This window comes from Ambystoma mexicanum, chromosome 10 (assembly GCF_040938575.1).
Source record: "Ambystoma mexicanum isolate Mex_15411 chromosome 10, UKY_AmexF1_1, whole genome shotgun sequence".
Classification (NCBI taxonomy): Eukaryota; Metazoa; Chordata; class Amphibia; order Caudata; family Ambystomatidae; genus Ambystoma; species Ambystoma mexicanum.
Genome location: NC_090932.1, coordinates 695,876,479 through 695,890,869, shown reverse-complemented (window position 1 = coordinate 695,890,869; position 14,391 = coordinate 695,876,479).

Below are 14,391 nucleotides of genomic sequence, written 5' to 3'. Positions count from 1 at the left end.
TGGTTCTGGGCTCGGAGAGGATCTTGTGGCCATCAGGGAGGAGAGTGTCAAAATGTGTGACAGAGCTGGCCATAAACCATGTCTTCATAAGAGTGAGGACATCCAGGTCAAGATCCTTGAAAAGGTGACAGATGTCGCAGGAGTGTTTGACAGCAGAGCGAAAATTAAGAGTAGCAAAGTGGAGCAGGTGTCCACATTTTAAAGACTTCCGGGGTTGGGTCCAGGCTTGAGGTGCACCCGAGAAAATTGAAGAGGGGTGTTAGAGGAGCCAGTGAGGTGCTAGTAGGAATAGCAGGCGAAGGAAGGAAGTTAATAAGAAGCGGGAGACATCTATCAAACAGGAGGAGATTGGGCTGAGGGCCCTGCACCAAGATGGTACCATTCAGATAGACATCAATGAATTAATGATCACATTGGAGGAGTAGAAGGATGCCAAGAGTGCCTCCCACCGAGTGCCACCATTAATGGGAGAAGAAGAGATAGGGGATAGGAATTTAAAGCAGGTGACTGCAGTGCATCTTAATTTCATTCATCTTTCTGTTGATCTCTGATAGCTAATGCATCTTTGACTTTGATGGATGATGAAATGGGTTACAGAATCTCTTTTAAAACTGAAGCCCTGTGTTCATTAGTGAGTGCCTTAAGTACATTTATTGTGCTTATCTTGTTTAAAAACCTGCCTAACATAAAATGGAGGAGCATTCTTTCATTTCAGCCACTCTCGGTTTAATTTCTCAATTTTGTCATTGCTGACCTCCTATATCAATATACATGACACGGTAAAACAAAACTCAATAGCATGTTCAGTCTAATTCTTATGTTTTAACACAATATAGTTTGAAATATATTGCTACCATGGTATAAAAAAAAGACATTTGGTCGAATGCATTTGATCGAATTACAATACGGTTGAATCAATTTGGTCAAAAAAATGTTTTTTTTTTTGTGGGGGGTCCCCCCCAACCCCTGTTTTTGGTGTTAAAACACCTTTTTTTTACCTATTTTTACCTATACTAGAGCAAAAAAAAATATATATACTTTTAAAAAAAAATTCGACCTTTATTTTTTCGACCAAATTGATTCGACCAATTTGTCATTCGATCAAATATATTCGAGCATTTGACTGGACAGCATAAAAGAGCACATTACATATGGATTCAACTAATTTAAACAGAGAATAGAACTTTGCCGTAAAACATAATCTTTACACATGCTATCTGCATTAAAAGGACATGTAAAGACATCCAATTCTTGAAGCTTTTCCTTTCATGGTTTGCTGTATTCCCTGAGAAATAACGACTTCAGTTCTGTGCCTACCTTTGAAATGTAGCATGATTCATATTTCGAAGTAAAGGCAGCCCAAAACCTGACAAATAAACCTGCAATTCATCAAGCGATCTGCTGTTCTCAGTTGGATGATTAATTCCGGAGTGCTTCTGCAGCTTCATTGGGTAATTGTTAGCGGTCAAAAACCCATCCTTTCGTTGCAGAAGTGATTCCTCTCTAAACGATATCTCTGGTACCATTGCAAGGTCCACTTGTCTGCAAGGTCCATTTTCAGAAAGTTCATTCAGGCCTAAACAGGAGTGCAGATACCAACGTACTTTGCAAAGGTATCCAAAATAAAAAGGCTCAGACTGCAGTTTATAGTAGATCAGAAAGGTGAGTTAGAAGGAGCTGAGGAGGGGAAGTGTAACGATGGACAGGAAGGTGGTTGGGGAAGTGTGATAGGGCAGGTGTAGGAACTATTACAGTTCTGAGCAGGCAAAACAGACCTTGTCCTTAGACTAGACACACTTTGACAACAAAGCCAACTAATGTGATTCCTGGGATACCACATGAACACCTCTGCCTATCAGGAAAAATGTAAGACTACAAGCTTAGAAATGCACAGTACAATTCAATGTAAATGAAAATTAGAAATAGGCAAGAATACAATTAGCTAATGGCATAGTGCCACATGCTATCCAAAGACCATTTAGAGAAGTGAGACGATATTCTATACATGTACAATGTGCCTTTTCTACACAATGCTTCTAGAACTGAGAGGTGACAAACCTGGTCCACACTGAAGCAAATTTATGTGGAGGACATAGAAAAAAATAAGTTTTTTAATCAATTAACTATAAAGACAGGGGATATTGTACACTCATACAGTGGGCTGCTGGTTGTTTGGGGAGTACATAATGCATGCACTGTAGCTTGGCCACAGGACGTTTCATTATGACATTGATTTCAAAGCCAGACCATGCGCGAACGAAGGGTGCCTGAAATACCTGAGATTAATTGAGAGGTGTATACGTTTGATGCAGTGTATATCACATACAGTACAGCGGGTTTTTCAGAAAATGTTGCACTGGGGGTTGATATGATCTTGCGTCTGTGTTGCCATGAACAGGTTCGGAGCTTCCACCCCCTCCCCATTTTAATGAAAGTGTATTGCTGTATTGCTCATAAGATCAAGAAATGCATGTTACACTGAACCACCACCAATGTTTATCCTCTTGCATGAGGAAACACAAGACAAATACATTGTTGTGGTCATTAGCTGCAGGGCCATGTCTGGGGTGAGCGAAGTAGGCGTATGACTGGTGTGCAGGTACTTGGACAGTGCTGGATCAGCTGTTCCTAGACAATTGCTCAGTGACTAACTTACAAGCACTGTTTTCGTTCCTTTCCTTTTCACTTTGCATCTCGAGAACAAAGAAAAAAAACGGGTGTTAGGAGTTTTTCCAACAGGCACAGGGCAAAAGCTACACCTGAGTGTATGCACTGTGTATCAGGGGAGATGCATGAGGTAGCACTAGCATATAAAATAAAAAGGGGACATACCAAGATGATCTGAGTTGTAACATGTATTTGCAGGAACTACAGAGGCATGACCTGGCTGTAAGCAAAAAGACACAGAGAAAGCAAAGGCAAGCAAATATAATGGGCAGCGCGATTGGATTAAAATAAAGGATGACTGGAATATGATAAGAGGTCTCCAGGAATTAAGAAAAGCCCTTGGGATCAGTACCAGCAGATTACTCTTAACAACTGTCATACAGCAGCGTCATGAATTAGGCATGCCGAACAGACTTTTGTACTCAGTATAAGAGTGAAAATGGAGACCTTATACTGAGGCAGGTAATATTCAAATGGACTAGACGAAGGCAACATACGTCTTTCCCTTATCTGATCTGAACGGAAACTAAGCCATGGTCACACTATAAATGGATACATATCGGAGGCACAGCAGTGGACCAAGATGTAATACAGATGGAAAGCAGCATTGAAAGAAATAACCAGGTACAGGACAGGTAGAGAAACAAAGTACACATCAGAAAACGAATATCAGGACACACAAAGCAATGAGTTCAGACAAGACAGGTCTCTGCCAACACAGCAAAATATGATAGATTCAGAAAACTCAGAGCACTAAGATTGCGCACTAGAACTATGGAATTCAGTCTAGTAATTAGGAAAGCAAGGAACAATCAGAAAAGCTAAATACTGGAGGAAGCTACTAACTCAGCAAACATGTGGAATTGAATAACAGGAACAAAGGACAGAAACGTAAGAGACTGGGATAGCAGAGAGAAAGAGAGAAAACAGCTTGGGAAAAAACAGGACCGGTCAGTGATGCAGACATGCTTAGAGAAAACAGAGTGTTTGCAGAAAGTCAGAAAGGCAGCAAAGATGCCAGTAGAGAAATGGATGTCCTTAAAAGCAAAACAGGACAGAGGTAGTAACACAGACTAAGGTAGGCAGGGTTCAGACGATTAAATGCATGATTTAAAGGGATGGTTCAATAATAGGCAGGCTATAACATAAGACTGGAAAAGGGGCTGCAAGGTACCAACAAACAGGATTCACAAGCCAAAATCAGGATATCCAGAAAAGGTTCAAAAACTGGTCACAGGACCACAGAAGCACGAACTTCCAGTGGAGGCAGTTGACTGAACAACTGCTTCTGTTCAAAGTGAGCTTATAAACACCCCCCAAGCTCACAGCCCAACATGGTGGAGCTGATTGCAGTCTCAGGCAGCTGTGGTTAATCAAGCCCAGTCCCTGCTTCAGTAGCCTGCAGCAGTGGATTGCGATTTAGGTCTATCTGTCTCTCGGCAGGCTAGCCTGCAGTAGCTTGGAACAAGTGAATGGAATCAGGGCCCTGTCGAGTTCTTAGTAGCTTGCTGCAATCAAAATGATGTTGTATGCCTTCTCCAACCCTCCGCCTCTTGGACACCATACATTTACCAGAATGCTGTTTTAACCCAAAATGAGACATGAAATTAGATTGGTCCAAAACTGCAACGATAAAATTAATGCAGGGGCAGTTTGTCGGTTTCATCTTTGCAATTCTGCCATAAACAAGATTATCTGAATGTGCGCATATAGCGGTGCGGGGGGGCCGGTGGGTAGGATTGTGGCATCGGGCAGCACAGGGTTTGTCGAATATGTTAATATGTCTCTTCATTATCAGAGCATTTTAAGCACGAGGCAATTCATGATCAGTGGCCACAGATGCAGCAGTGAGTATTGAGAGTGACTATTGTTAGTGGGATGTAACTTAGAAAGGGGAAATGTTGAATCTTGCGTCATTAAAAATAGGAGGTGTGCATAACAAGCAGCGTGATGTCTGAAACAATAGATCCAGGCAGGTGACCAGGTCAACGTTGTTTATTCAATGAGTGTGTCAATGTCTCCATGGAACAGTTGTGAAACATAGAGGTGAATTGCTTAGGCTCTCATCAACACATCTATACCAATTAGATTTGGAAAGTTATGCGGTCAAGTCCCCAAATTGCAGGCTGAGCTAAAATCCCATCTTCATCACCTAACCAAAGTGTGTGATCTTCAGCAAACCAAGTAATCACACTGTGCGTTATGTATCAACATATACAGCTCTTAGTAGCGATTTAATGTAAAGTGTACACTATTGAATAAAAGGCCTCACTCATTTTTTCCTAGACACTGTACCATATGGAAAGCCAAGAATGATGGCGTGTGGACAGTGAACATGTTTTCTTTGCTGCAACGTACTCACTGTACAAATAAATATCTGTTGTTCCCAAATTTGTGGATCGCCCTAAGGGCCTTGTTTACAGGTGCTGTTGCTGGTTTTTGAGAGGTGCTGTTGCTGGTTTTGGTGCGTTAAGATGGATAACACATATACACGGCCTTGAATGCCTGAAGAAGGGCTATCTTTCTAGTTATATTCAATTGAATGCAAACTGATTGAAAAAATAGATTACTCAGCAGAAATAAAGGCGTTTGCAGCAGCAAACTCTAACAGCGTGCTGTTTCCACAATGAACATATTGCATGCATGAGATATAAAAGTGAAATTTGTTTTGCAATATTGCCTTCTCTGCTATATCTACGTACTACTTTTGATTACTTGAATTACAATTTGATGATACCAACTTTTGTTTGTATCTTAAATGATTATATAGTGGGTGGGGTTGCAGAGCAATGCTTGTGGCATTGTAGCACATTCTAGTGTTTAACCTGGCCGCTTTAGTGTTGAAAAGGCCCTGAAATGCCACCCACAAGGGTCATGATTTATAACGAATTGGCAATAAGGAACATATTGCCCCTACAAGAAATTGTGAGAAATACTTTTCATATCCAGTTTTAACACTACACAAATGCACATGCCATGGTCTGTGTCAGGCGACGTTCTCCTGTATAAAACCTGCACCGTTGCACGGTTCAGGCAAATCAATCGGGGAGAGTGGTAGGCTATCAATTATAATACAGAAACTCATTTACTTTGCACCGCTGCACCCTGAGTCACAGTCACTCAAGCAGACCTAAAGAGGCTATTTCTCAAACAATAAAGTGTGACAGTTTAATTGTCCCGTAAAGTAGCAGCTAACGCGTTCCAGAGAGTTCCCGCTCAATCTGGCCAGACAGCGCAGAAGGCGGATGACGTCTGACAGGGGGAATGTCCAGGTACTGCTGTACCAGGCACCGTAAATCAGGCCTTCAGTATAAAATGAAGTTCGTTCTCAAATATTACCTTTTTGTTAGCTAATGTAAACAACATGGCATCTGCAACACAGAAGGAATTGCGCAATAACCGTACAACACAGCTAATATTAAAGCCCACAGGCGCAGATAAAGGGCCAGATTCTCAAAACGTGTTTTGTTTTAGGCGTTCCAGCCAGAGTAACAAAGGGCCTCCAAATGGGTGCATCCCAGATGTGCACATTCAGGTGCCCCTTTCCACCCCTTTGTGTAATGGCGTGAATCAGGGGGTGTTTCTGTGCATTTTAATGCACAACTGAATTCACAAATGGGAGGCGCTTTAAAATGCACAAGAAAGCAAAACGCATTCCCCTGCATCTGCTTTGATTAGGCCCAGGGAATGTGTGTAAAGTGAATGACAGGATAATGTATGGCCATGCCAAGCATTTGTTTTGAAGTGGTAGAGAAGGGGTATTGAGCTTGCTGTTCCACCAGCTCAAAAATCCATCAAAAAGGAGTAGAAATTAGAACACTAGACTGTGATCTAATGGATTCGGACCCAGGTGGAGGAGGCAACTTTTTCTGGAAACCCAGGAGACTGCGAGTTAGGACTGGAAGCGAACATTTTGGAATTCACTATATTAAAATGGCTTTGTTTACTCTGTATCCCAAACAACTTAGGGAGGAATAAGGTTTTAGTGGAACAATAGGCTGCGGACTTCGAAGTCCAACTTGATAGCCCTGACATATACATTTACTTCTCACTGATTAATGAGGTATCATATAACATTGTAAATAGGGAAATACAATATAAAATTATCCATCAATACTGTTATACTCCAGTCTGGATGGCAGCAAAGAAACTGTCCACGTGCCCTGGGTGTGTTAGGGGGTGTGGTGAACGTGGAACGTTAGGGCATATGTTTTGGTTTTTCCCAGGGACCCAGAGATGTTGGTCATTGGTCGTTGATGGGTGAGTAGGATTCAGGGGGTGACCCTGAAGCTATGCCCCACAGCCATGCCAAACAGCATGGCTGTGGGGTATAACGTGTGGAAGACTGGCACAGTGACAAGAATGTTAGATTATTGCACGTAATGCTGTTTGCTGCAGGGAAAAGCTACCCTCGTTAAGTGGACATCTTTGGATTGCCCAAGTGTGAGGGCGTGGGAAGGTTTGGCATCTATCCTCTGTGAACATGAGCGGCAAGCATTGGTACACAGGCGCGGGATGGTTGGGGCGGAGAGACTTTGGGACTTGTTCCAACAGTTCATATGAGGGGCTGGCTGTATTTGGGGGTGAAGGTCTGCATTATACTTGGCACCGTTACAGACCAATGAACATGTTCTTCGTGAATAAGGGCAGACTGCTGAAACAACCGTTATAATCCCTGTGGCCTTATTTTAACGTGCATAGTGGTTTCATTGTTTTGTTTTGTTTTGTTTAGGTTTGGGTTGGGTTGGAAGAAAAGGTGCAGGAAGGGGGAGGTAGCCCTGGGTATGTCTGAATGAGGGGGGCAAGCGGCCAGTGGCTGGGGACTGTTATATTTGGAATGCTCGACCTTTGTGTTATTATGCAACCTGTTGCAAATTTTTTTTGCAGGTGTTCCTCCTTTTATTTTGTTACCTTTTCATTAATAATAATAAAAATATGTAAATCGACAGCAAAAAAAGGGGTTGGAAATGTTTTTTAGCAGGCAGATAGGCAGGGGCAAGGGAATTTGCCACGTGGGCAGGGGTGTTGCTAGGTCTGAAAACGATCTGGGTCTACGCCAATGTCGGTCGTGCCGGGAATTGGGGCTAGCTAGCCTTTTGGTTGTAGCCACTGAGCTTATATCCGGGGCTATAACCAAAACACCCAGAGCTATATCCCCCTAGCCCCCCCATCCCCCACGCCCCCAGCAACGCCTCTGCACGTGGGTGCTGGGAGCCTGTCATACATCATTGGCAAGAGTACACCTCATAAAGTGATGTATGTAAGGGGGCTGGGCGGCATATCACGTGTGCCGCAGCTCAGCTTCCTGGAAATGCACAGGTCATCTTTGTGCATAAGGTGACTTGTGAATGTCCAACAATGAGGCAACTAAAATGTGGGCATTTTCCGAATCTAGCTCAGCGTGTTCCTTTGTGTGTTCTCAGCGGCACTTTATGGACGATTTTCAGAGGAGGCATGGCATTCCCAGCAGGGGTCTTAGTTTAGGCAGATATATCTACAGCAAGTGTGTGGATGTATTTCTTTTTTATATTGTCTTGTTTTGTGCGTCAAAGTCACAAGGCTGTCTCAAAATCACATACAGCAGCAAGAAAGAGTAATAAAATTGCTAAATATCCACTTATATTACAAGTGGTAGTTATAGGACTGGGCGAACTAAGGGAAGAGAATGAAGTGAAAAAGATCAGATTAAAAAAGGCATGCAAAGGTGAAGCAAATAACCACATACTATATCCAATGAAATTCATTTACATTCAAGTTACAAAGATACACTAAATGTCCATTGATGTAAATTTTGCACATTTCAACCAAGGTGCGTTAATCTTTCCTCTCGGTAAGGACCAACACCCTCAAGCAGGGCAATGACCAACACCCTCAAATGAAAGTGCTTGCAGACCCAACTCAGCCTTTTGTACTTCCAGGGTTAATAACATCCTCAGCAATTAATTGAGCAATAATAACGCCCATTAACACAACAATTAGAATAATGGAGGAATCCACCAGCAAGATTACATATAAATGTGAAATTGGCATTATTTAGTGAATTGAACTTTGATGTGCTATATTGATGGCCATTTATTTCATGAGGATCATGCACAAAGTTGTGCTGGTGAGAAGCCAAGACTACATGCACCAGTCACTTTGTGCATGTGCCAATCATCCTCTGTGGATGCTTGTTACAACGTCTATCATGGCACGCCTCCATGTGTGTGTGTGTGTCACTGTTCATATGCTTGTGTTTCCATGACTGCACATCGTTACTGAGTGCCTGCATGCCCGTGTCTACGTGCATGTGCACCTGTCACAGTGTGTCTAGCCTGTGGGTGAGTGAGATTATTACTGTGTGTCACTGGGTTTTTTGTAATGTCCATGTCTATGGGCCTCATTACGAGCATGCAGGTCCAGTAACAACAGTGCCGGTAAGCCTACTGGCACCGTTGTTACAGGATTGGCACACTCCGAGTCTGCGGATGGCTGTTGTCCCGCTCGCCAGGTCTGACCTGGCAGGCAGGACGGCACCCGCCCGCAGACTTTCCGTGTAGCACCGGCATTGTTATTAACGGTGCCGGTGCTTCCGTTATCCCCATTCCCATTGAGTCTGGACTCAATGGGAATGGGGATTTACATTTTTCTGGCGCCTAACTTCCAGGAACACCGGGGTCGTGATCCCCTGGTGGTTCCGTGGAGCCGGGCGCCAGAAGAAATCACTACCCGCATGGCTACTGCCTGAGTTGTAATGAGGTCCTATGTCTTTTGTGCAACCACTGTCTGACTCTCATGGTGTAGGCCTGTTGCTGTGTCGGAATGTAATTATTGTGTATGCCTTCCATAACAGTGTATGTGCATGCGGGTCCTTGAGTATGTGCTTCTGTGTGTTTCTGTCTTTGCCAACAATATGAGAGCTCCTCTACCCACCATTCTCTACACTGTCGTCCTGTTACAGGGAGCTGCAAATGTAAGCCGCTGGTGCGTGTCTGCACATCCTTGCCTAGCAACGCGCCTGGCGACCTGTCCGTCTTGATCACTTTTCGTAAACCTGACAGATCCCCACACTCCTCCAGCAAGAGCTTGCTGGACCCTCCTACAAATCCAACTGTATGCAAGGAAGATTTGCAGTCAGAGGGACTCCTTTGTGGAGATCACTTCCACAACATCTTTGCAATGTTAATGTTAATCTGAAAGGTATTTGTACCGAGCACCCTCACCACCGGAGTGATCCCCAGGCCACCAACCTCTAACAATTTCAAAGTCTTCCATTTTCTCCTAGGCTTTCTAGACGTTTTACTCATCTTGCCCTCCTCTTGCCTGACACCTTGAGGCCAAACCGTGATGTGACTGCCTTATGAACTCTTAAACTAAAATAAAATTAAAAAGCAAACGAGTGCCATTGTCTGTTCAATGATATGGTGCCTACTCACGAGGGTCTCAAATCTGTTTTTAGTCGCCAGGGTACACCTGAGGCGAAATTTCCATTTGTCTGCAGCCTCGTTCCGAGTTTGGCGGTAATTACTGAGGAATTGCTAGAAAACCTGTTTGCTGTCACTGCCACTCGGTCTCGCGGATTACAGCGGAGGTAAAACGTTGTTAGTCCCCATTATTGAAGCCCATAGGACTCCAGTGGGATTTCGTCGGATTTGCCACAAGCGGTAATTCTGCTGCAGTTAATATGGATATCCCTCCAGCTTTATACGGAAAATCGTCCACTTCACCTCCAATCTCAGAATTTGGCAGTGCGGGACAGTGACAGTATTTCCATTATCCTCATTTGTCTGGTATTTTTTCCCATACCACTGAACTGGTAGTGATGGATGCCCAGAATCTCTTGCCACTTTCCGATCCCTGACTCACGTTCTTAACTGCAAATGGTAAAAGGACGAGTAGCTTCAACGTGTCTTATTAAATATCTTCACTATGTGTTCTCTTTCTGAATAAATATATGTTATGTTCCATGTGAGAACAAGGTGGAGGGGGTGGGGTGGTGGGTGCAAGCGAAAATACCGTGGCCGTGTTCTTCTCTGATGTGCTTTGAATGCATGGGGCAGTACAAATACGTATATCTGGAAAGCGATTCATATTTACCAAGATATTTCTTACATGGCAAATGTTGATTACATATTTTCATCTGCTTGGGAAACTTTTGGAAGGGGCGTTCGGGAACGTATGTTTTTTTTATACAGAACTCTGTTCCAGAGCAGCTTGCTGCATAACGTTGGGGGAGATTTATAGTAAGAACCCTATGGTCAATGTAAACAGATGTCCAGAAATCCAGCGCCTAGCTGTCTCTTCAGGATAGAGTAAAGCACCTGGCGGCCTGCACACTAAGCGAGATGGGAGAAAGACTTCCCCGCTTTGCATCTGCTTTCCTTGCGCACACGATCCACGTGCAGTGTGCCAAAAGTCACTGACTAACTTCAATTGTTCTTTTATTTGTATGATTTTGCGCTTTATCACATTTAAAAAGCGTCCATTGCCCTCAATGGGTGCTTTGGTCGTGGTCCCCGAAGGGAATGGGAGTATTTACCGCAGCAGATTTGATTGTAGTAGAAATCATCGAGTTTTTTTACCACAAATTTTGCCACACAAATATGAGGAGGGTGGGTTTAGGTGAATAATTAATGTTGGGGGACTAAGGAGGGGGGATGTGGGGGTCATCCCCACATATCTAAAAAAAATAACTAAATAAATAAATATGTATATTTGCGGCAAAATCGTCCCATAAAAAAATATATTCAATGAATTCTACCACATGAAAATAACTTTGACCAAATCACCTAGCACCGCACCCAAACACTGTTTGCAGGAGTCTAAATTAGGCAAATTATCCTCAAGTATTTTCTTGAAGCCCTATATTTGCACTCGGTGACAATGTTGATTAGTGATGATTTGTATTATTAAACCTATAAACGCTTGGAAGTAGTGTCCAAATCGTGCAGACCCTCAAGTGCACTTTATTATGAAAATACAAGGCCCCTCAAAAGACTCCTCAGTTTGCTACGAGGTCCAAGTTCAACAAGGAGAACAGGAAGCAGCTGTCTGGAGGACAAGAAGAGAAGCACTCACAATGAGATGCTTGCTCCTCTATGCTTATAAAGACGTGTCCCCCGTGGCTTGTAGACGCAGTTTGCACATTCATAAACACTTCTCTGAAGGAAAGCACGGTCCCAGATGAGATAACATCTATTATGGTTACCCCCATCCTTAAGAAACCGGGTTTGCCAACGGACAATCCATTCATTTCGGTCCCATCTCCAACACCCCCTTTCTACTGAAAATTCTGGATAGGATTGCATATGGTCAGCTGGCAGGACACCTTGAGCAATATCCTATTCTCCTATTCTCCACCCTAACCAATCTGGTTTTAGGAAAAAATACGGGACGGAAACAGCTCTTTTGGAGATTAAAACTAAACTATTGGGAGAAATGGACAGAAGTGGCCTGTCGTTAATCATTTCATTAGATCAATCTGCAGCCTTCGATCTAATTGAACATTCCATCCTTATTCCCAGATTACAGGAGGTTGCTAACCTTTCTGCCTCGGCAGCTCAGTGGGTTGCCTCATTTTTGGAGCATAGAAGCAGTAGAGTCTGTTCAGCCTCTGCTGAAGCCATTCCGATACCGGTGCTGTATGGAGTTCCTCAAGGGGCAAGTATGTCGCCCTGCCTCTATAATTTGTTTATGGCCCCCTTCTTCTCCATGCTCGAGGAAGAGAGGGTCGCATTCTCAAACTATGCAGATGACACTAAATGTGTCATCTCACTAAATGGACACCATGAGACAGACGAGCTGGAGGTAAACAGAATCTTCGCACTAATCGAAAGATGGATGTTGGAAAATGTCCTCGCGTTGAACCGCAGCAAGACAGAGTTATTGATTGTTGGCAGCTCTAAGGCTCTGAATAATCTCAATCAAGCCTATAGCTCTTTCAAACTAGGTAACTCTTGATTCGACCTTGAGTATGAAGGCCTATGTTTCTACCGTAGTGGCGGGAGTAGTATACTACGTCAAACTACTTTCTCACCTAAGGCCCATGATTTCTCAAGAAAGCGCTGAGACAATCGCTGGGGCAATTATTGAAGCAAAGCTTGACTTTAGCTGCAGTCTCCTTCTAGGCATTAGTCAACCAGAACTGCATAGACTGCAGGTCGCTCAGAATTGGGCGGTCAGAGTACTCAGACTGCATAAGTATAGCCACATTACTGAGGCTAGGCCTTCTCTTCACTGGCTTCCCATTGAAGCCTGGATCTCTTTTAGAGTGTTGGTCATTACTCTCAAATGTAGGCTACAAGTTATGCCCGTCTACTTACAGAATTATATAAAAGAGAAATGCAACCAACAAACCCTTAGATCAGGAACCCAAAACTTGATTGCACAGCCGCGAAGTAAGAGTGCAAAGGCTGAAAAGGGAGCGTTCATTGTAAAAGCTCCTTCTCTGTGGAACAAACTCCCAGCCAGACTAAGGAGTTTGAACACTCTCCAATCCTTTAAGAAAGAACTTAAAACCCTCCTTTTTGCCTTATATGAAAATTCGAGTGTCAACTGGATTCAGGAATAACATCTCTCTGTCTTTTTCTAGTACACTCATCTTTAAAGAAACCTCCAGATCTGATACCTGTGGTGGACCCATCCTAATATCATCGCGTGTCACTACCTCTTCTTCCTAATGGGCTGCTCAATTGTCTTTTCTCTAGTTGCTTGTTTCCATTGTCTGTCTTTTGTCTGCGCCTTCATGCCTGAGGGCCAATAGTGCACATTACAAATGTAATGTAATGTAATTTAATGTACTTGGACGCATATCTTTTGCGTCAGAGGCAGTTTGCAAGGCAGCAGCCACGTGGGAAACAGCCCCTGAATGTGACCCCAGCGAATTCACCATTTATGCCCCTCTCCCGTCCCACTCGCCTGTTCCTCTGAGTCTCCTCAGCCTGCAGCACACTTGACAGCTTGGTCCATCCTATAGTGCACCTCTACATACAATCCTACCAAGGAAATGTAACAATGGACAGAGTGTTCAGAATTTTGCAACGCGCGCATGAATGAAAGAGCTGAGAAGATGCGTATACAACTATGCAGAGGGAATGTGATGGCTTGCAATCGAAAGGGGCCAGATAGATGTACAGATAAAAAGAAAGGCAGTATCCTGGTGATGCGGCCAGTATTCTCAGAAGCCATTACATGTGAATTGGAACCTACCACAGTCAGACTTAGAGGGCATGTTCTCATTTAATTTGAGATTACCTTACACATTTCTTACTCCGGTTTCATCTAGTCCTGTGAAAGTGAATCAGAAACCCAGTCAGTGTTGTAACCACAATGATGGGGAACCCCTGCCAAATGTTTTGAGGCGGCCTTGAGAAACACATCGTCAAGAGGCTTTGCAAGGGTTTGCAGCAAGCTGGTGACCAAAGGACGGCAGTGGCATACAGCACTGCAGGGGGTGTAAGTGCGCGTCAAGTCACTGAAATCAGCCTCAGGGTTCCCAAAAGATTCTCCAAGACTGGAAAGGAGGTCTAATACAGTAATCACTGCCTTTGAGGATCTCTGCCAAGCCTCTCTAACTCTCAACAATGCAGGCCTATTTTCCAGCCTCGTGTATGATACGTCCCATGACCATTTGAGTTCCTTGTTTGGCCGAAACACTAGCAGCCACCGTACTGTTCTGTAACAAGCTTTTTTTCTAAGTAAGATCGCACTAGGTGGTAGACCTCACCTAGGGAAGGATGAATCACC